Genomic DNA, 22,910 nt, shown 5'->3' on the forward strand with positions numbered 1-22,910 from the left:
GACCTTCCCCCTTGTCATGCTCAGTCTAGGGACTCTCTAAAAATCTCTTGGAGGGATTTTTGCTAACTGTGTAGCTCTCCAGAACCATATAGGATCAACCTTCACGCTACGGTTTGCTATAATGATAACTGAGATGTGCCCCTGCTTAATAGACAGGCCTGGGTTGTAGTCGCTGGAGCTCAGACTTGCTAAGCTGCGAAGGTGCAAAAACATGAAGCAGGATGTTTCGACCTGTACTGACTTGCAGCCTTGACTAATGGAAGAACCACAGTGCCTTGGTGTGATCTCTTTAAGACTCTGCTCTTTCTCCCCAACTGCCTAAGTAATAAATGCAGAGGACTTGTTTTTGCTGCTAATGTATATATTTTTTTAGCCAAGTTGTAACTAAGACATCTGAGCTATTTTGAGGTTGCAGGAAGCAATTTAGGTCTCCTTTTTGTTAACTAGATGTTGATCAAAATGTGAGGTGAACCTTCAAGTGATACAGATCCTAAGGAAATTCCCAGATGCCAGACTTTAATCGCATGTGAACTTTAGTTATTTGCTTGCAGTATAAACACTCCAAGTACTGTGAGGAACACTTCTCCTGTGCCTGGCAAATGTGTGAGATTTTGCATTGCTTTCAGCTTTGAAATTTAAGTACGGAACAGGGTGGATCTGGTGGGTTGAGTTTCCCCAGCCTCTGCTCTTCACCAGCGCTGCTGCTGCTCTCAAAATTCCTGCAGCTTCATAGCTACTCCCTTTTAGGAAATGATAATTCATTCCCTTCTTGAAGTATCTGAACATTGTCATTTTATATTGCTACTTGTATCTGTTCCAGTTCTATCTCATGTGGAAAGTCTTTTGTCCCTATGTCGCAGAGGCTGTAGGTGGATTGAGCTTTGTATCTGGTGGTGGTTTAGCTAGGCTGGTTCTGTACGGGGGGCTGGAGCTTAGGAATTGTGTGACCACTTGCTCCAAATACCCACCTGGAATCTGTGGTGAGGCATTGGGATACACAGCTGTAAGGTGTTAACTAAATGGATTGCTGTTGCTAGCAAGCTTTGCATCTGCAGGTGCAGAGAATTTCAAGTCATCGCCGTTCTCTTTTGGTCTTTTTCCTTAATTCTGAATTTAAAGGCAGTGCTACCTTTGGAGCTTCTGGCTTTCAGTGAAAAAAAACATGTGTGTTAGCTTATCTCAGCATAATGTAGTATTGCCTGCCAACTGAGTTGCAATGATGGGATTCATACTGCTGCTGAAGTTATCGCAAGGAGAATGTGGTCTTTCTTGTGTCCTACCCTTCCCTGCAGCTCTGCTGTGGCAGGAGAGTAGTTGTGCCTGGGACTGTGCAGGTGGGGGAAGTTGATTGTTTTCAAGCACTTGTCTATGCTGATGAAACTAGTTTTCTGACTAAATTGCATGTCATTCTATAAATAGAATGGGTATATTTGACATCTTACCCTATTATAATAATTCTGAAAATTACTACATGGAAGTAGTCTTTTCAGCTTAAGGTTTCTGCCCATGTATGCCTATTTCAAAATTATTTTTGTTTTGATTTCTGTTCCTTTAGCTCTTCTGTACTGCACCATTTCACATTTTGGTTAGTTGGCCTCTCCAGCCTTTGTGTGGAGTTGCCCTAAGAACTGGAGCGCAGCGGGTTTCCCCTCTCTGGTCCTGACCCCTGGAGACTGCGCTCTGGAAATCCCTTTGTTGCTTACAAGCAGCCATGCCCCCATCCTCCTGTGTGAAGAGTTTCTGGGCACTCTAATCTCCATAAAGAAATGCCAACCTCTGTGAACAGCTGGCCAAGCAAAAGCTTGAGAATATGCTCCTGACAGTGCCCTGCAAGTGCTCTGTGCTCAGCTGGAAGTCCTTCAGACAACAAGAATTTAAAACATGAGAAACCAGGACTTCAGAGATGCTCCTGCCAGACCAGACTTTGTCAGAAATAATGTTATCACTGCAGTTGGTGTAGGGTTTTGGACAGCTTGGAGTTAATGGCCCGGAAGCAACTCTCTCTTTAGCACTTTCAGCTTTGATCCCAAGACTTTTTGCATTAGACTTCTTAAAATGCTGGAGAGCGCAATTCTTTTAGTGAATTACCTAATAGTAAATTATCATATGTGAGAGCATTTTGGTAACTCTTCTGGAATCATCTGTCTGCTGTCTTCCACACACCAGTCATGAGCTCTTCTCACCTGTTCTATGCTGTCCCCCACCCTTAGTGTAGCCAAAAAATGTATGTGTTGGAGATCCCCAGTGCAAAAGCAGTTCCTGGACTGCTGAATCCCACTGCCATCAATGTTTTGATCTCTATTTGCATACTGCTCGACTTCTTGCATACAGATTGCAGTCCGTTGCTGAATTATTCTGCCCAAGAGTAAAATGGGTGTGCAGCTGAATTAATTGCATGGAAGCTATGTGTGCCACTGTGGGAAATAGAGTAGTAGTAACCAGGGGCTCTGTTTATTTGCCAAATCTTTTTAGCTAGTTTAGCATTTGAGAGAAATTACTGAAATGAGACTGCAGAAATGTTGAAGGACCTAGGGAGACTAAGGCACTTGTGAATTTATATCCTGATCCTTAGCTTAGCTGAAACATATTTTGGATTGTGTTTCATGTCAACCTGCAACTGCTGAGAGAGATTTAAGGCAAAGACGCAAGGGCTTTTAGCAGTTTGGCCTGCATGTCAGTGCAGCTTTCTCATGGCTACGAGGAAGAGGTGTGGTTCCCTTGTATGACTATGCCTTCTGGGGGACTGCTGTCGCTGTAACTGGTAGCACTGACTCTTACCATTTATTTGCTTCCTTTATCTAGATTTTCCTTGTCTTTTTGGGATTTGTAACCAGAAGATGTTCCCCAGATGCGTGACAGCTAACAGAGGTGCATGTGCAATTACAGCATTGCCCTGGGTGCCTACTGCCGGCTTGCCCTCTTGGCAGCTTAGGCAAAATTTTAATTGGCAAGAAGGCCGAGCAGATCCCTGCGGTGCTGCCATCCTCGAGTGACTCAGTATGCCGAGCTCCTTGGCCACAGTAACAGTTAGTTGGAGTCCCAGTGCCGGAGCGTTTGGTTGTGCTCTGTGCCCAGCACTGCTGAGATTATGTAGAGCTAAAGAAAAAGGAGCAGAGAGGTAGAGCAGCTGCCCTACAAATGCTGTTCTTGTTCTCTGCGCTGTCAAGAGGGCAGCTACCTGCAAGGTCACTGTCCACAGCAGCAGAGATGGGGAGTAGGGGCTTTGTGTGCTGGCAGAGTGGCCATGTGAGCAGCTGCACAGGAACAGATGAAAGAGCCATTTAGCCTGTTTTGCTTTTTCTGGGCTTGGGACAGTCAAGTCTCTGTCCTCGTAGTGCCCGAGTCCCCATGGCCCCTTCTTTCTCAGCACTGAACTGATCTGCAGGGCAAGCGAAAGCCTGTGTCAGTAGCCTCAGTAACAAGCTCAGCAGAGACCCACAAATCTAAGGGTTTCTGGAGTGGTTCTGACAATCGTGCTTTCTTGCTTATTGTATTTTAAAACTATTCCTGTGTGTTGTAGTAATAGTGCTGTGTTCTGGATACTTGAACCTTGTAAATGCATTATCTGTCCGCAAAACAGAAAAGGCCTGCTTGCCATCGACCGTCTTGCAAATAATTGTTCGGTTTCATTGCGGTACTGAGGCTTGTACGTACAGGGTGGTGGCATCATGAAGCTTTCCTTAACGACCCGTATTGATACCATCCGCTGTTCCATAATGCATAACTAGGCTTCACAATGCTGTGGAGAGCTGTCTTTGTTGAAGTCTGCGAATAAAGGTTGTAGAAAGAATAGGCAAGCTGATGGCCGTATTGCAGACTCGTGTTATTTTGGAGCCAACCATTCAAATACATCTACAGCATCCTACCATCACAGACCTGCTATAGCAACAGCTCTTGCAGTGGATCTATGAATGCCAAACTCATTAGCTACAGGCAAATAACATCTAAATAGTGTTTACCTTCCAGATGGTGACAGTGATGGGTGTCCTGCTGGGAGGAACTTGTACGCTGGCGTTCTGCTCATACAGCCCCAGTAAACTTGAACATTTCTGGTTAAGTAGTTTTGTAGTTTGATGTTCTGTTGCTGATCGAAGATTTGTGTCTGTGTCTGGCGCAGGTGGTTAGCAGCAGTATGCAAGTCCCAGGATGGTGCTGCACTGAGCAAAGCTGTTGCGGGAGAATGACTTGCACATGTGAGGTTTCATCCTTTTCCTTTGCCTGTATTGTCTCCTGAATGTTTGAAAGCCATTGGGCTTTGCATCTGTTTACCTTCCTCCCAGTGCTGCCAGCACAGTGTAATCCTAACAGGTGCTGCAGTGACAATTACAGGCTTCGTGTTCTCTGCAGGCTGCCAGAGCCTGTTGGATCATCAAATCACAAATGACACCTGGCTGTTCAGCTCTAGGATTGTAATCTGCATCCCCCAGTGCACCATGTAGGAAGTACCAGAAGGCTTCCTGGTCCTAACGGTGGAACTTTGCCCAAAATGTAATGTGTTTATTTTAAGCAGGTAGAAATCATATGCATGCTGTGATTCACGAGGGAAATGGTTTCAACCAATATAAACACATGGAGCATCCTTGTTTATTCTGCTGTGTAATAAAGAATACATCTTGAAAATCTCTTTTCTGTGTAGAGAAATCCTTAAACTTCTTATACTTATGAAACTGTTATCTCTGTACTGGAAACTGTCCTCTGTAATGCTGTTTCACTTGTGGTAAGACTGAAATAGAATTGTTAGCCGACAAATTGGTACCAATTTCTTTACCACTGAGTGATCTATAGGAAGATCTGTGTCTTGTGTTTGTCTTCGGGCTACTCTTCTGTATGTGCTCTGAGAAGTCATGTCCCCTTGGCCTGTTTTGGTCAGAAAGGTGCAAAGCTTAAGTGGGGAAAGGAGAATTGATCTCTTGGGAACTGCAAGAAAAAAAACTGACAGACTATTGCAGGACTTCCCTTCTAAGGGAGCAAAACACTCCCTTTAAAATGAAGACTCTGTTTACGTGTGTTAATTCCCTTTGCTTTTGTGGGATGGAAAGGTCACTTTGTCTCTATCTAAACTATGAAAAAATCAATGGTCTAATCAATTTCTAAAGTAGATTGAGTCAAAATGACTACTGTGGTGTGGCTTGGGCTTTGATGTGTGAAGGTGTCCCAAAAAGCCGTTAGACAAGTCAATGCAGAGCATCGCTGCAAATAAACTTGCAGAATTTGTAGGGGAATTTTCTGTCCCATTCACTATGTCCACAGGGTGTTTTCTTCCTTTGCCCAGTCCCAGCGTGGCTTCCTCCTGGTGTTTCTACTGGAAGAATAGATCGCTGAGAGCAGATCGACAAAAGCAGTCATGCAGTTCACTTGAGCGGTCATGCATAAATATGAGCAGACTTTCTGCTGTTAAAACTGACAGGTAGCCTTCCCTGCCACCAGTTTTCCATAGGCCGCGTGTTTCTGCTTCTTGGAGCTGTGTTTAGGATCTCATCCAAGAGGTTAGTGTCCCTGATAGAGAGCCAGATATTAATGTTCCCGGGTAGCTGGGGTGGAGAGTTCACAATGACAAGTAAGTTTCTTGCTTTGAAAATACCAAGTTAAGGATTGATAAAAGCCATGTGTCTCATTCTACACTATTGCCTTGGAATTATTTTCTCCTGAGTGGCATAACGGACAGAGCCCTTCCTGCTGTCGCACTGACCTTGGCTAGTGCTCCTGCCAGCATGCAGAGCATAAACTCTCTGCCATGTGCTCTTTGAGAATTTAGATGTGCATTTGACATACAACACAAAATGAGAACTGTCACTAAATGGAAATGCTGGTTGGAGGTGGAAGTTCAGTGGGCCTCCTGCTAGAACAGAAGCAGAGGGAGGTACTAGTCCTCATGATATGGAGTGGCTGGTTAACATCTACAAGGGATTAACGCTTTTCGTGCAGCAATCTTGAATAACTCGGGTCTTTGGGGAGATTTGAGATGGGTACTTATGGGTTTTGATGTATACTTCAGAAGATACATACCTCTGAGGAGTTCGGTTGTGTTAATAGTAAGAAAGAGCAGCTGGAAAGAAACACGTGAGTACACGGAAGCAGGTGACTGTTCGTGTAATGTGTTTCTGAGGATGTTTGACTTGGAGCCGTACAATGGTATGAATAATTGATCTGTGCCAACATCAACAGCATACCTCATAATTATTTAATAAAAAAAAAAGAAAGGCTGATGCATCTGAAATCATGAGTTACTGGGAACATGTCAGAAAGTGGTATTCTTAATCGGTGTCTTCAGCGAGCATCAGTACTCTCTGCTGTTCAGTAGTTCATCACTATTCTGGAAATATATCTAAAGCCACTGCTAATGTTGATTCAGCAGAGAAGCAGGCAGTGCTGAGGGCAAATTCAAAACCAAGGCTGGAAATGACAGGTCTGTTGGGATTTTCTTGTTTGAAGATCCTGAATAGTATGTAAACTTTTGGCAGAATGGGGATCGGGTAGTGAAGTTTTCCTAAGTGGTTTTGGAGAAATGATTAAATGGTGACTAAGAAAGATACGAGCTCCTTACACTCAGTACGAAGTCAGGTAATTGACTGTTAGCTAGCTGATACAATCTTTGCAGTTCATGATTTCTGTAGCTCCTCCGTTATGCTGTAAAACGGGTCTAGTGAAATAACATCCATTTGATACAGGTAAGTACAGACTTCGGTGTGCGGAGATGCTGATCGTTCACCGATTGGGTGCTTCACCAATGCAGTGACCCTGAAGGAGGAGGAGGAGGAGGTGGTGGGGATGACAACAAATTGATATTTAAAACAAACAAAAAATGTTCAAAGTTGTTCAGGTACCAAAGAAGGTGCCTGGTGGTGGAAGACTGACAGGACCAATCTGTTGATTGCCAAAAAAGCTATTAAGAGGTGTCTTGGTTAAAGCACGTGCATAATTGACTCTGAGGAGCTACTCTTTAATCCAGCAGAGAAGAAATTAATGGCTCAAGGCGGAAGGCAAACAAATAAGACATTAAACTGGCCTTGCTGCCAGAAAGAATGATAGAGCCGTTGGAGGAAACTACTAGGAGAGTAGTGAACTTATGTTCTGACCTCCAAAGGCCTCTAGTCTAGATGCCATAAACCACTACATTTCAAAGAATCGCTTAATGGGTTTTGTGGAGGTGTGAGTGGATAAAATGGGACAGCGCCTGTGTGTGAGGCAGGAAGTCGGAGTGGTCTTACCTTAAATTATGTGACTCTGACTAGTCCTGCTGCAATTGATTTCTGGTTTTCTGTGCATTAGAAATAACCCCAAGACTAATGCAGTTGTGTTCCTCATCCCTGTTTTTTTTCCTCCCAAACGTTGTTCATGTCGAAATGTTTTATGCAATGCGAGTGGTACATCCTGGATATGAAGAATCTTGTTCATGACAGGAGTGTTAACAGGTGTCTCCTGAGAATGAGGTTTTCTATTAATCACAATGTTCCTTTCACCTTTACACTGATGTTGCTATCTGACTTGTCTTGTGGTACTTATTTTACTGATTAAATTTTCTAGGAAAGTAGAGTTTTATTAAGTAGTTGGTGTGTAAACCCATGTACACTGAGGAGCAGTGTTAAATTCCAATTGCATTTAAGCAATTTCAGTTACTTTCATTAATCCTCTCTTGTATTCAATGTGAAAATCCTGGACAAGAAGTAAATAAGATGAATGTTGTAGTTTAGCCTATGATTGTTTCAGAATAACTTGTGATTGTTTACAGGCTGAAAACTAACTTAGTTTTATAAGGCCAGGCAAATGATTGAGCTCACTTAGTCTGATGTTGTGTAAAGCAAGGCTGTGGGCTTCCCTGAATTTAGCTAAACATCTAAGTTGAGACTGAATCTTAATAAAGAGAAGAATTGCGAGTGATGGAGAGCTTGCCATACCAAAAACATTTTAAGATATCCCTGAGAAAAATGGTTTGGAAAACAGACCTTGGTCTGCTCACTCCAGAAACCTGCAATTAGCAAATTATTAACTTTGTTCTGAATGGGTTAACTAACGTGGTACTTGTTCTGTTTGGCTTCTGATTGACTATATAATAGCCAAGATCAGCAATCTCTCTCCTGTGCTGGATCGCAAAGTCTGCTAATTAACACATTAGTTTCATATTGCTGCTGCCAATGTCTGTGCTGAAGAACTTCGCTTTTTTTGGCCATATGGATGGGTGGGAATATCAAGATTGTATTATGGCTCTGTGCTCATTCATGTGTGATGCTTTGTGCTCAGTTTTTCCCAAGACATCTAATCAGGCTTGGGGCTGAACGGTGCCTTTTCGGAGAATCTTTAACTGAAAGGTCAAAATAAGCACAAGGCCTGGAGACAAGTGTCGTTGTCTCTCTCCCCCAGTCTCCCCGCCCTCCTTTGTGTCTGTGTCTCTCCACGTATGCATATGTACCAGTTCTTCACCCAACACATTCATCTGTGATGCCTTTCTTGAGACCCAGGGCTTCTCAGTGCCCTGCTGCCACCCAGGGTCTCCCCAAACGACACCTAGCTCTGCAGGCTGAATCGCACACAGCAATCTGCAAGTTTGGGGCCTCAGGGGGAGTAATCTGTGGTGGGGGAGCTCCTGGCACTCACCTTCTGATGGGTCTGCTGGCTTTCCAACGTCGCTGTGCGCTGTTAGCTGTCTGGTGCGTATGTCTCAACCACGTGCAGGTAGACCCGGATTTCCCTTAAAGGAGGTATTTGCTTATAGGCTGGGATCTGGTGGCTCTTCAAGGGAGTGTGGAGGAAAATATGCCTTACAGTGGTCTCAAAGCCCCGGCTCCAAATGATGCTGTGGAAGCTGAAGACTTGGGTTTGCGGTACAGATCAGGTCTGACATAAGTGGGATTTGTTCGTGCTTATCCTGCACTGTTTCCCATCTGTGCAGTGAGGGCTCTTCCTGGAAACCCCCCGTGGGAGAGCATAACCATCGGGAGTGGGAGATGTTGAAATCTGGGAATTTACTCTAGCCCTTGGTGTGTGTTTGAAGAAGATGCCTTTGTTATAGTAAATGAGATTTATTTTTAAGGTATTGATGGGTTTGTGCCTGTTGTAAGAGCATTTGAGGCAGTCAACTTTTTTGCTTTTCTTTTACTTTCAGTGTTTCAGCCCTGCCTTGGCTACTCCCTTCCCTTACGTGCCAAGTGCAACTGAAAATGAGGTATTGAAGCAGCCCATCTAGTTTTTTGTATGCAATCTAGCGAACGTTAGTGCTGGAAGTTGGACTCTTGCTGCTGTTTGTCTGGTAACATTAGCTTCTGTTGTTTCCTTGTGCTGCTTTTGAAAAATACTGGTTTGTTTTCTGTGTTGAGAGGTGGTTGGCCCATAAATGTATGCCAACCCACCTAATAATTCTTTTCAAAAATCCTTCATCAGGTCTTTTCTGTTATGTAGTTTAAAAAGAAGAAAGAAGGAAAAAAAAAACCAAAAACCAAACACCTCCTGGAAACAGCAGTGGTCTTGTTCTGCTGAGCTGACTGCTGCTCATACTGATCAGTACTGTTTCCTTTGTCTTCGTTTATTTTAGACTTAAGCTATAAGCTGTTTAAGACTGGGCTATTTTTGTTCTGTACTTTTGCAGGTTCTTTTACATGAGTCCCCTAAATGCTAAGAGAAATGCTCTTAAAGGCAAAACTACCATCCGTGTCAGGGGCGAGATGGTCATTGCTCTAAAAATGAAGTCTTGTGGTTTTGCTCTGATAGAATGTTTTGGCAAGCACGTGCCTGCACAGAGGAATGTCTAGGTCAGGGCTGGACTTATAGCCATCTTCCATCTAAGTTGGGATTGCCTCTTGTCAGCCAGATGCCTTATGATCTCCACCTTCTCTCTCCATCCCTCTCTTGACAGTAGCTGTGGATGCTCAGCAGGGGCTTCGCCGCAGTGTTTGCTTTAGCTGGGGAGGTGTTTGCCTTCACTGCAGAATTCCAGCTTCCAGCTGCCGGGGAAACCTGGAGCGGTTGTGTTAATTTATTAGGGCACAGTGCACCTCAGGATATGCCTTTGCTAAGGAGCTAGGAGTGATGGAAGGGATCCTGCCTGATGTGCGGCGTGAAGCCTTCTTGTTTCTCTTTACAGAGATGCTAAGCAGGAATTCCCCAAAGCCAGGTAAGAAAAATAGCTCGCTCAGCTGACTACTTTGGAAAGTGTCAAATTGAGACTTCGGTTAGGTTTCCCTGGCATAGAATCAAGGAGGTGGATGATAGATGCAATTTTAAGAGTGCAATTTTAAGTGAGTTTTTTGGTGGGAGATGATACTGTGAATTGCCTGACCAGAGGGTTTGTATGCTTTTGGTTTGTGCTAAGAGCTGGCATTCCTGAGCGACTGACTAGGGCTTTTTTCTGAATCTTGGCTTTGGGCCGTCTGAATGTTTTGCACTTGAAAGAAGTAAGTTTTAACCTCTTTGGATTTGCAGACTTCTAAACATTTTCCTTTAGAGATATGGCAATAGATTTGCTTTTTTTAATTACCTTTGCAAACAACAAAAGCCTATGGCTTAAAAATCATTCATGCAAGTGTGTCTTCTCTGTGAGTTCACTAGAATACCTTCACATCTCTAATTTGTTTTAGCCATCTGATGTGCACCCCTTATTTTCCATTCTTGTCTGGCATGCACACACAAATACGTGTTTCTGGACTTTTTCTTTCTTCTGAGATTTTGGTGGCTGATCTGAAACCAACATGTAGGAAAATGTTGGATGTCTGTACAGGGTAGGGTGGGCAGCTGGTCACTTTGATCGAGTATTTGGTAGTTGCAGAGTAGGTTGTGTTTATGGGGCATCAGTGCTGAGAAGGAATTTCCTTTCCTGGCTGAGAGAGAAAGACTGTCCACGTACAGCTTTCTTCCTTTGCTTTAGCATTCCTTGAGGTTGTTTCCTATTTTACAAATGCATCTTTTGAGAACTGCCAGGAAAATGTCTCTCTCAAATGGAAATGGAAATTTCTGAGCTCACAGGGATGAAAACCTTTGGGTCTGTGCTCACTGAGTGAAAAGAGGATTACCAACCAGCCATTCTTCAGCATGCAAAGCGGTGGAGCAAAGTCTGCAGAGACTCTCCGAAAGTTATTGGCTTTCCTCAGCAAGGGTGCTTGTGAATAGAATTGAATGAGGTTTGTCCCATCCTCCTTAGCTTCCCTGCTGCAAGTACAGAGAGCAGTGTAACTTCGAACTCAGTAGACGCTTGAATAAAATGGGAAACCTTTTTTTTTTTTTTTTTTTTTTAAAGTAGATGTCTTGCAAACAGTTCTAGAGCCAGTGTTCCTGTAAATAAGAGAAGTAATGGTTTGGGGCCTGATAGAAAGCAGAGTAAGGGAGGCAATGCTGATTTTTCCAGAACTATTTCAAGGGCTCAGAAATGAGGATGGTCTGCTGGAGTAGATGCAGATGGCTTATTTTCACCCTGGTGAATGGGGACTGTTAAACCTGCCAAAGTGCAAATCACATCTTAAAGATGCAAGGCAAGGCCTGCACATCTCTTCCTCCTAATTACTGCAGCTCAGCTGCTGCTGTCTCTTACACTTACACATCTGAAAGGTGACAATGACAATGTCTTGGATGGCAAAGCAATAGTAGGAAGGTGTGCTTTTTTTTATAGCTGCAGTCTGGAACAAAGAAGTTATTGAACCAATAGACAGGAATATCCTCATGAAAAATTGTCCTCCTAGAAACTGCTTGTTGTGAGACTACCGGAATTTCTGTAGGTCTTGACAGTTTGTCTCCTGAGTGACTACAGGTAAGACAGCAGACAGCTTTGTCCTCTTTCTCACACTGACAGCCTCAGGAACATCCACCACAGCAGCAGAACTTCCATTTTTGCTGGCCCTGCAGCTCTGCACCAGATTGCCTTTCTACACACTACCTTTTCAAGAAGTTGGAAGGCTTTTCTCACCTGTTCTGGCAAAAATCTCCAGTAACATTTTCACAGCAGTTACTTTAGTCGCCAAAACCCAGACTTTCAGACCTTCATTAGTCACGGCACACAAAAAAGAGAAAAGATAGTTTTGAGTATGACCTCCTCCTAGAGGAGCCAGGACTTTGGGGGGAAGGATAGTACTGTAGTTGTGATGCATTGCAGTGGTACAGAAAGAGCGGAGGCAGTGGCAATTCCCAGCTGGTCTGCAGGTGACAGTTTTGGATTCAGTGTTTCCCTGTAAAAACCTATTGCAGGTTGTGATCTGTCTGGCAGTCTTGCTGGTTAGCTATTAACTTGTTTAATCTCCCCTCACCCATGACCCTACCCTGTTTCACTGTATCCCTGTAAATCTGGTTTAAGAAACAGCTCCGTGAAAGTTTTTCTTCCTGCCTGCTTGTTCTCTTGAGCTGAGGAGAACACGCTGGCACAATTTTAGTGTCCCCTTTTGCCTCTGTCCCGTACCCTCTGAGCTACCCCTGGGGAGCCCCATGCCAAGGACAGCAGGCAGGACGGGCTCTGATGAGATGCCGTGCAATGGGCTGACTGGATTCTTCTCAGCTGGGAAACAACACAGTGGAGGAAAGGCGAAACAGCACTGAAAACCACAGCTTTTTTTAGCTGGGAGGAGAATGTCCTTCTTCATACATAGCCTTCTCCTGCTCATGCCCACACGTAGCCCCTTCCTGCTCCCCATCATATAACGTTTTCTCCTGCTGCGTCAGGGCATTCAGGCTACTGCAGATCTGAAGGAGCAACCTATATTAAGAGATTATTCTGCAGTGGTGTTTGCCTTGTTTCTGAAGAGGACTCCCCTCTAAGTACTCAGCTGTCTATTTCTGTTTCCTCTTGTAAGATATTTCTTCAAGTACACCGCTTGCAACTGCGTTGGAGCCTCCAGCTCTTCCTTTCCCCCTGGTAGCAGCCAGCTCCCGCAGCCTTTTCACAAATAGGGAATAAGAGTTGACGTGAGAGGATGCCTGTCCATTTGTATCAGCCTGGGAAATGGTGGATTTGTCTCCTGAGGCCTTTGCCTCAGGCATCGTGCCAAAAGGCATCTAGTCTCTATTCACTTCAAACGCGTACAGTTCCTAAGCCAGAAATGTGCAGAAAGCTCATGAACTGTGATCAGCTGAAGGCCAGACAGCGTGACCTGGTGCCTCTTAAAAATCAATGACTTGAAGAGCCGTGACTTCTGGATGCTCGGGAAGTATGAGCAGGCTGCAGCACCCGCCGCACAACATGAATCTGAAGAGGATCACAGGGTGATCAGCTCACACACGGATCTAACGTGTATTTATGGTAGGAAAATATCCTGAAATCTGTGCCAAAAGAATTAGAATTTGTGTAAATGAAGTGTTTTGGCAAACACAAGCGATTACCTTCATCGTAGATCCTGCGTACGGTCTTCCTTTCTTCAGAGCGTGAGGAATTTAAGGCAAATTTTACTTTGGAGCTAAAAGGCATGTTTTTAGCAAAGGCGGTACAAGCAGCATTGGGATGGACTCCAGGCCTTTGGTGTTCCCGAAGAAACGCAAACAACTGCAGGGAAGGGTACAGCTCAGATCCTTTTGCCAGCGTGCTTAGCAGGCAGCCCAGTACCAGATCTGGTTCAGTCTTCGACAAGTGACCTCTGTCACTGAACGGAAACATAAAGAGCCTCAGTGAGCTTTGGCTGAACTGGGCTTTCGCCTGTCTGCTCCAGAGAGAGAGTAACCTCAGTGTTCCCCTCCCTCCCTCCCCCTCCAGTGTGTCTGTGAAAATACTAACTTGATTTAGCTGCCAAAAAAAGACATTTGAAAAGTATACATTGCTCTCTTGTGTCCTAACTTCTGTAAAATATGGGTTACGGTTGGTTCCTGTATATGGTGCTCAGTAATTTTACAGAAGAGAAAACTGCACCGCTACAACTATCTATACAACACTTAATACAGTGAGGTCTTAGTCTGTACTAGGACTCCAGAGTGCTATTCTGAGCATTATGAACCCGATTATATTACATATAGAGCTCAGATGGCTCGGAGCCACACTTGGGATATTAACTGTTTCTATTAAGTTTTGCACTTAAAGATTCTTCTGGCAGAGGAGAGTGATGCTGAATGAGCTAGCATTCCCACAACGAAACTCTGTGCGTGTGTGTGTCTGTACACTTAGGTAGTGTTTTGTATTTCATTTGCACAAGGGGTAACCTGAGTTCTAGAGCTTGCTAACTTATGGATGATCAGTGTAATAATCTTTTCAATATACTAGTTTTGTAGCTGCAGGTGTTGTGGAGGAGGCACTTAATGATGTAGATGTATAGGAGTGCAAGAGAAACCTTACAAAGTGCTATAAATGTATCATAAGGGATAAATCCATATGTAATGTGTCATTTGACAGAGTATGTGATAAAATAGCATTGAATGTGGTTACTCATGATTCTTGACAGCCTGTGTCCCTGAAAGCATTTTTAAGACTCTGTTTAGTTTGTGATGAAGGTAGCTTTAGGAATAGTGAAGGTCCTTCCCACTTCTGCTTTCAAAAAAAAAAAAAAAAAAAAAAGTGAGTTTCTTTTAATGATTTACATTTTGGTTTGTGCTGTTCCAGATTTGGTAAAAACAAACTCTCTGAAAACCCAAACAACAACAATAATAAAAGAAACCCTCTGTAGATAGCTTGGGTGATCCAAAGTTGATGAGTTTCTCACTGTTTGAATACTCATTGGCTGTCAGGTGAGAACTGTGCAACTCTTCCTTTTTCTGAGTTTGTATGCGTTTTGTATGGGGCTGAGTTTGTATGTGGTTTATGGATGAATATCCCTTTCCTCAGAAAGCAAACAGCTGCTGCCTTTACCTTGCAAAGGCTTTGCTCTCCAAACTTGGGTCTATAGCACAAAGATGGCACACGATGACCTTGGTGTTCCTGTGCCTTCTCAGCTGTGTGGTTTTTGTTTCGGACTCCGCTGACCCTGAGATGTGAATACATTTCCATCTGCTGCTTTGTGTTAAAAATGAAGAATGAACTGTAACATGGGGAACCAGTTTGTATGATGGAACCCATCAAAATAAACACAAGGGAGTGGTGGTGGTGGTTGGAAGGGTTTAGATGAGACATGGCAGTTGAGCCGGATGTTGTAGTGGGGGGGAGAAGGGGAGCTAAGAGGAGACCGCAATGGGAATCAGTCCCTGAAATAAATATTGTACGAGTGGGGCATGAAGGGATAAGCAGTCTCCTTCAAATCAGATTCTGTGCCTGAGCCTTCCTCCAGAATTTCCTGCAATTTAGACAAATGGCCAACATCAGACTTTTAAGTGGTGTTTGTGTTGAACACTTGCAGGAGTGCGTTCCCATCCAGCTGCTGAGCAGAAATCCTCAGTCTTGCTGGGAGCTGCTTTGCGCTTTTCTGTGGCAGCAGCTTTTGCAATAGGAGCCCCCCTCCCTCCTCCCCTCGAAAAAGATGGCTTTTTCTGTGAAAGAAGCCAGCATAGCCAGGCAGACATTATCCCCTTGCCGGAAGGAGGGATCCAGGCTCCCCGGGGAGGAGGGGACCGGGGGAGTGAGTGATTCATTGCAGCTGGCTGCAGTTTGGCCTCCGTCTCTCTCTTTGCCCTGGGTGCCAGGGAGTGACAGCTTGTGGGCAGCAGGCCAAGCTGTGAAAAGAGGAGTGTGTGAGGCCTTTAGCTTTCTCATGCTTTATCAAGCTGCAAAGAATAGCTCGATATTCAGCCAGCGTTGGTGCAGGTCAGGAGAATGGAAATGCTAAGTTAACTCCTGACATGCCGGCTGATTGCTGACCGCATGCTCTGTGTGGAGTGAGGGTTGCTTTGTACGGCAGTACGGCTTTCGTGCAGCAGCATGCGGAGCAAAGGGAAGAAAACATGCTTTGATGCAATGATGAAGATACCTTTCTGTTAAGTGGGCAGCCTCTGGGACTTGCTAGGAGCGTGGAAAGAGTGCTCTCCACTCGTGGCTTGCCGTCTGTGTGCTGGTGGAGGATGGAAACACTGAAAGGGAGGGCAGCAGGAGCGACAGGCGTCCTGGGAAAGCGTGAGGGACTGGCGGGTGAGTGGCAGGTCTGGCCTCAGCTGTCCTCCCGCTCATGGCACAGCACTGCAGGCTCTGGTGCAGGGCTTGTCAATGCGGGAAGCGGCAGCCTGGGGAGCAGGATGAGGCCAGTCCTGGAGCTGTAACCCTTTGCTGGAGGGTCTGCCAGCAAGGCATCCCTGCGGCGGCAGTCTCTGTGGAGGGCTGCCTACCGGCGCAGAGGGAGTTAAGCACTCCTCGGCGGCTGGGGGTGAGCCTACCTCGGGGTGTTGAGCTCCATTCCCACGGCTTTTCCTTTCTGACCAGGGCTGGGGGAGGGATCTTGCCTGGAACAAGTAAAATGCCCGAAGGCTGGAAAACAGCACCCAGGGCCCCTCTGGCCTTGTGTTGGGCTGGGAGGGATTTGAGCTTCACTGCACACTGGACAGGGGCTGCTGGCCGAGGCTGGGGTCTGTCGCTGCTCGGCTGGCCACTGGGTAAGATCACAGGTTGGTTTCCCTCCTTTAGGCAGACTGAGATGGCTTTGCAGGCAATCGAGTTCCTGTCTAGAGGACTGAAATAAATTATTTCTCACCTGGAAGGATGTAAAGTAGAAATCAAGTCCCAGCAGTTCCGTGAGCAGATCGCAGCACAGGTGAACATACGGGTTTTGTGGCTGAGCGACAGCAGCAGCATTTGAAGGAGCGTCATTCCCTACAGGACGTGCAAGTTTCTCAAAGGTGTAAGATAGCAGGGCCCTTCTTTCCTGATGCTGACTCCACCTTCTCCTCCCGCACCATTTTGAGCTGCTGAGTTGAGCACTTTGAAGCCCTGAGGAGTGGGAAGAGGGGGAAGAGCAGGTGAAAGTCTGAGGGACCGGGGAAGGGAGTTAGCAGATGCTCAGAGCACAGCCTGTGGCTGCCTCGGAGCCCAAATCCCGCTGTTTCTCCATCAGCAGTGCAAGGGGCTGGGAGAGCGAGAGGGGTCTGCTGTATCCCAGTTTGCTTCTGAGCTGAGTGTAGCTCTGCGTGGGGTACTAATCCTGGCCAGCACCAATTTCCCAGCAGAGGGAGAAGGGAGTTAGAGTACCTGTTCAGTCCCTAGAGATATTTAGACTGAGGACTAAGACGTGCAGTCCCTATTCTTAACGGCTTCTGAATTCAAGGCAAGGCAAACTGATGTGAGTGAATGGGACCCAGTAGTAGGTAGCGTAAAGGAGAAATGTACCATGGGCTCGGAGTGCAATTCCATGGTTTAATTCTGCTGGGCTGTGACTGTGCTGTGCAGACCAGATTACGCCAGAAAACATGGCAAATGTGTGGTTGGAGACTGGATTTTTGTTTGTGCATGGGATATTTGGCTTTGCTTCTGTCCCAGATCCTCTTTGCGAAGGCTGAAATACTGCAATCCTCCCGCTTGCTGTGCTGGCCCCTGTGGCAGAAGGATCTGGAGGAGGAGAGGGTCTGGGAAGCAGTATTTTCTGTGGGGCAGAGGCTTTACTTCTTGCCAGGCCAAGGGAGTAGCCTGGGTCAGCACCTAGATACAGACACGAGTGATGAAACAGTGTCTGTGCAAATATTCTGCAAACACCAAAGTACATAGAGATTCTTCCTGGTGGATCTTGCTGATTGTTAGGTGCCAAAATCCTAAGAAAGACTAGTAGGCAGCAGCCCTTGTTCGGCTGTTGGCGCCCAGGCACTTAATGATTGCTGAGCTCTGCTTTCCAGTGTACTGCAGCTCTTTGCTCTGTCCATTTACTCACCCGGCAATGGGAAATGTGGCTGGAGTGGGAGCTGGAGCACTGGTCCAATCTGAGCCCTGTGTGAAGCAGACCTGTGGTAGATGCACAAAGAGAAACTCTTGCCTGCTGTGCCTTTAGCTTGGGACCCAGGTGCAGCAAATGCACCAGCGAGAGCTGGCTCTTCTGCCATGCCTCTGCAGGGACAGGGGGTGTGTTCCCATTGTGCCTGTTCTGGTTTGCTCCTGTCAAGCCTCTTCTCATTATTCTTGCCTTGAGCTGTCTCAGGCCCAAAGGCAAAGTGCTACAGAAGGCTCTGTAGGCTCGCCCTTGAGAGACGTGTGGTCCTTGGAGAGTGGCTGTTCAAGGGAAGCGCTGCAGTGGGCTGAATTGAGGCTGTTTGAGGCTGCACAGCTCTGAGCTAATCTCTCGGAGGCAGAGACATTACTCACCAATCAGGAATGTGTCTGTATTTTTCCTAATGAGAACAAAACATTTTATCCCTGTTCATTAGCGGAGAGTTAGGGTGTACTGTTGCTATGCCAACAGACTCCTCTCCCCTGCAGACACACTGGGGGTGTCCTCTGTGCCATGGTTAGAAGGGTGAACGGGAAGGCTCGTTCTGGCAAGAAAAAGATCCCATTGTTTTCCCAGGGCTGCCTGGACTTTGTGCAGCTGGTCAGACCTTGCCTTCTCAGGGGGAAGGGAACCACAGCAGGAGTCAAGTGCAACAGCGATTTATTGGAAAAATAGTCTTTGCATTTCATGTTATGTTGTTTTTTTCCAGCTTGAGGCACACTCTTCAGTAAGAGAAATGAAGGTGTCTCAACGTTCCCAAGAGTCCAGATGGTAAGCAAAATGCGCCGGGAGTCAGCAGTGGGACGCCCATGGACTGCTGCAGCACGCTGGGCTCCTCCATGTTCCTGATCCTCTCAGTTTGTGCGGCCAGTGTAACGCTGGGCAGCCTCTTGATGCTGCTGCGTAACGAACGCACCTGATGAGCTGTACCAACTTCCATTAGTTGGACAAGTGGGTTCACCGGGCACGTGGTCTACTGGAAAGAGTGAGTGGCTGTATGTGAGAATATGCACTTGTTCCCTTTGCAAAGGGAATGTTCCCTTAATGTAGGGAAATTCTATGAAAGACAGAGGGTGTCTCTTCAACAGAAGTTTTGATCTGTAGAGTTCTGCCGTAAGCAGATGTACTTACTCCAAAGATTGCCTGTCCATTTGCTCGTCATTTTTGTCTTTGTCTTGGTCCTCCTCCCCAGCTGCACCCCCCCTTTCTTAAGGGACTGGTTGAGATCAGCGGGTTGCAGTGGTGCCTAAGTCAGGGCACTGTACGCCTTCTACAAGGGTTTTTTTGGCACCACTGGTGCTGCACTTCCATCCCTGTTATAAAAAATAACTTTGAATTTTCTGTACGAGAGAATGAGTTTAACCTACAGATGGAAACAAAAAAAATAAAAAAGCTACTTTCTAATGGTGATCTATGGCCAGAAATGGGCTGGTGAGTGTTGCCAAATCTGAAGACAGTCTCCTGGAGCAGGGGTGATGTTCGTATCTGTCTGTCAATCACCACACAGTGTGATGAGCTGCTTTGTGCTGGCTGAGCTCTGTGGTGTTGACAGCTACAGACCCTTGAAGAAATGTTTCCCTGAAACTGCTTTCTCCTTTCCGGCTGCTTCCTGTTAAGCAGGAGAGCTGCAACGCCTATTTCAGTGCCTGGTGAAGCACTCTAAGTGAATGTGTGGAATTTGGATATGGAAATTTGAATATCAAATATAGGGTGGTACAGCAGAGATCCCAGACTGAATGAGCTGATGGAGATCTGCAGATCTGAATGAACTTCTGGTTGGGGAGTGAAACCCTGGCACCTGTACACTAGGTGCCGATTTAGATGAGTCACCAACTCTTGCACTGGAGAGATGACTATCGTGTTAGAGCACTGGGAGTACAGGAGCCCTTCATCAGAAGGATGTCTGTTTTGTTGGATTTGTAGCTGTAGCAGCAGGAGGGTTCAGAAGCAGTAAAAATAATGAACAAAGCCAGACAGCAACCCCTTCTCTGTGTGCAGCCTGTGTGGTTTCAGTTTGGTTGTAGACCTGGATTGAACTCTTGGATGGTAAAGAGCAAGCTTTTGGAAAACCTGTTTCAATCTGGAGCCTCCAAGAATAAATCCTGAGTACGTACATACAACACGTGTACTAAGATTGGTGGGTCTGGTTTCCTCAGCTTTGCATTGCTCTGGGTGGTTCAAGTAAAACCGCTAAATCAAAGCTGTTTGAAATGGGGAATGAGTAAGTACTTGAGATGACTTGAATTCAGGCCAGTCTCTTCTGGATCCGTGCTTTCAGAGTACATAGAAAAATAAAGGAGAGACTGTACAGAGAAGAGAGGTCTGTGTGTTGTATTCTTTGAGATACCAAGCTAATTTTGTCCAGATTCTATTGAAGAAGTACTCCAGCAGAAGCGCACTAGAGGACATGGGGTTTAGTACCTTTAAATGCAAAAGATCATGGCTGAACAAACTAACTTCTGAAATGTGAGTTACAGTTACTATCCCAGTGGTGCTCTGCTTCATTTTTGTGCAGCCAGAGTAGAAATTTGGTGTTACCTAGGAGAGTGTTACTTGTTTCCTCCTTCTCTCCCCTCCTTTTTAAGCAGTGTAGGGGCTGATTTTTCTGCCCTATTTTCTGTGACCCACCTCTTTTTCTCCTTTAAGGTAAGAATAAACATACAACTGCTGCGCCGTGTGCAAGGCAAGAATTCTGCAGGAGAAACCCTCACCTTTGAGGGGTAGCGGGCACGTTTTTTCCAAATGAAGAGGCTGTGATGATGTGTTTTGGCTGTAGACATTTCTGTCTTGTTGCTTCCAACGCCTGGCAAGCAGTTCTATAAGGTGTGCTCTCTGCAAAATGGTCAGAATGGTGGGGGTGGGTGGGTGTGTATCTCTAGACCTGGGGCCACATACATCCTTCATATGCAATGTAAAGCGTCTGCATAGCTACCTCAAACTCCAGTTCCAAATGTGGTATTTCAATGAAAGACTAGTCCAAGTTGCTCTCTGATCTTGTATCTTGTTGTCGTGCAATTCTGTTTCTGAGATGTCTCCCACTGCATGCTGTGCTCCATTTGTTTAATTATTTAACTTTGTAACAACTAGATTCTTGTTTTGGTAGTATCTGAGCTTCTTGCAGTGGAATGATAATGCAGACCTACACGTATCCACAGTGAGGTAAAGAATAAAATTCCAAATCTGTTTCCACGTTTTCACACTGTAGAACAAGAAAGTCTGGCAAGGATATTGGGTTTTTTATGTAGCGTTGGGAAATCACTAAATACTGTGCCCATACTTGAGGAGAAAAATTGATGGATTGAAATATTCATAAAGAACATAAGACAGAATAAAGCTCTGGCATGCAACCTTTGTCGTGAGGGATGTATCCTTCATCAGGGCAGACTAAATCAAGTATACGGTTATTTGAATTCAAAGTACTAATTAGGAGACAAAGCTTTTGAAAAATACACTCTATTCTGGAGGAAGAAGGTGTAGCTGGATGCTGTGGCTTGAAAGTAAACTTGCTTTTGAGCAAACTCAGTTTAAGAAGTTAGGCTGAATATTTTAACAGAGAACTACCTGGCATGCAATTCATTATAGCAGTTGGGAATCCCTGCTGTATTTAATAACCATCACACTAGTTTCTCCAGCTCTTACGGAAGTTGAGTTTTCTACAGCTTTAGGAAAACCATTGTATCTTCAGAAAGATATCTTTAGTTACCAGAAATGGAACAGCAGCAAGTGACCAGAAGTGAGGAGTACCTTCCATACAAAGAGCAACTGAGTAAACTGGGACTCTTCCACCTGAAAAGCAACGACTGATAGTTGTCTTCAAAATCCTGAATGGCATGGAAAGGTTAGAGGGGGAGCAACCTTTTTTTTGCCTCTCCCACTACAAGTATGAATAGGTATTGAATGGAGCCAGCATGTAGTAAGCTTAAAACCAAATAAAGACTTAGTCCTTGATGTGTGCAGTTAACCTGGGAAGCTTCTTGCCACAGGATGTTGTGAATGTGAAACATCTGTGTGTATTTGAGGACACAGGGCGGCTCCATAGAAGAAGGAGCTATTGAAGGTTTACTAAATGCATAGAAACCACCTTTATCCCAAGAAATCCCTGAGCTGCACATTGTTGAAGCCTGGGAGAGTATTCAGGGAGGTAAAGTACTACTATGTGCTTACTTTGTACTTATGTTTCTGGCCATCGCCAGAGCCAGACAACTGCAACCTGGTTTGTCAGCGTGGAGTGGGAGGCGAGGGAGGAAATACAAATAAAACCTGTAAAAACAGAGACTGGCACGGACTGTGGTCCGGGTTGCTTCTGTGCTGCTTGTAAAGTACTGCATGCACCTCTTACTTGCTAAAAGCATTGCCTGTGGGCTGTTGGAGCCTGCAGACTGTTGACTTGAGTTTGAAGAGAAGTGGAGAATGTATTTCTGGAAACTATGCAGCTAGGAAGGGTGGTGTGAAGACAAATATTCTAAACGGAGAAGCTGACTTTCTCTGTGGCCTATACTGTTCCTGCAGCTCTGAGATGGCACGTGTTTCACTGTGTGACAGAGACTGTCTTACTGCTGATAGCCTAAATCTCATTTGTGTGAATTTCCCCCCTTTAAAAGAGTGTTTCTTGTCTGGTAATGGACTGTAACTTAATTTGAACTAAAATGGGTGATAAGCAGATGTATAAACAATACAATCCCTGTTCCAGTGTTTTCAAACTAAAACTGTCATGGCCTATGTGAGGTTCATACTCTTCAGAAGTACTCAAAACACTGGTCTTATTTTAGGTCCTGTCTAAACATTTAAAAATAACTCTAAAATAGGGCTCACTTCTAGATGCTTCACACTTGAAAGCCTGGTCTTGCACTTGGTTTTGGACACCCAGATCTGCAGAGGGCACAGTACAGAATGGAAGCCCTAGTTGTTCCTTTGAACTTTTGCTTTCTCTTTCAGAAGGAAGAGAACAATGTCAGGCTATCTGTCCTCTTGTCCCTAGGGATATGGTCTCTGCTGTTAGGTAGTGTCCTTTTTATCCCCTTCTGTTGACTAACTTGGCTGCTCTGGTCCTTGAGGAACAGCTATGGAAAGTTGACCGGTAGCAGAACTAAGACGACGTATATTCTTGGAGGCATGCTCTTGTGACTGAAAAGAACTGAGTTGATGTATTTTGGCAAATGATAGCCCCTTTGCAAGGATATAGAA

At 45.2% G+C, this 22,910-nt stretch overlaps 1 protein-coding gene across 3 annotated transcripts in view; it reads left to right on the forward strand.

The window, feature by feature from the left end:
• The window catches only part of PLXNB1 (plexin B1), a 76,424-nt gene that overhangs the window by 4,138 nt on the left and 49,376 nt on the right, over positions 1 to 22,910 (forward strand). Inside the window, exon 2 of one of the 3 annotated variants that reach the window (XM_075762168.1) lies at positions 18,436 to 18,497. The exons of 1 other annotated variant lie outside the window; for it this stretch is intronic. The gene's annotated coding sequence lies outside the window, so the exon portion shown is untranslated. Of the gene's footprint in view, positions 1 to 18,435; positions 18,498 to 18,578; positions 18,712 to 22,910 lie in introns of those variants that run through there. One more of the 3 variants, XM_075762169.1, reaches the window with a different exon arrangement.

Source organism: Balearica regulorum, chromosome 10 (assembly GCF_011004875.1).
Source record: "Balearica regulorum gibbericeps isolate bBalReg1 chromosome 10, bBalReg1.pri, whole genome shotgun sequence".
NCBI lineage: Eukaryota > Metazoa > Chordata > Aves > Gruiformes > Gruidae > Balearica > Balearica regulorum.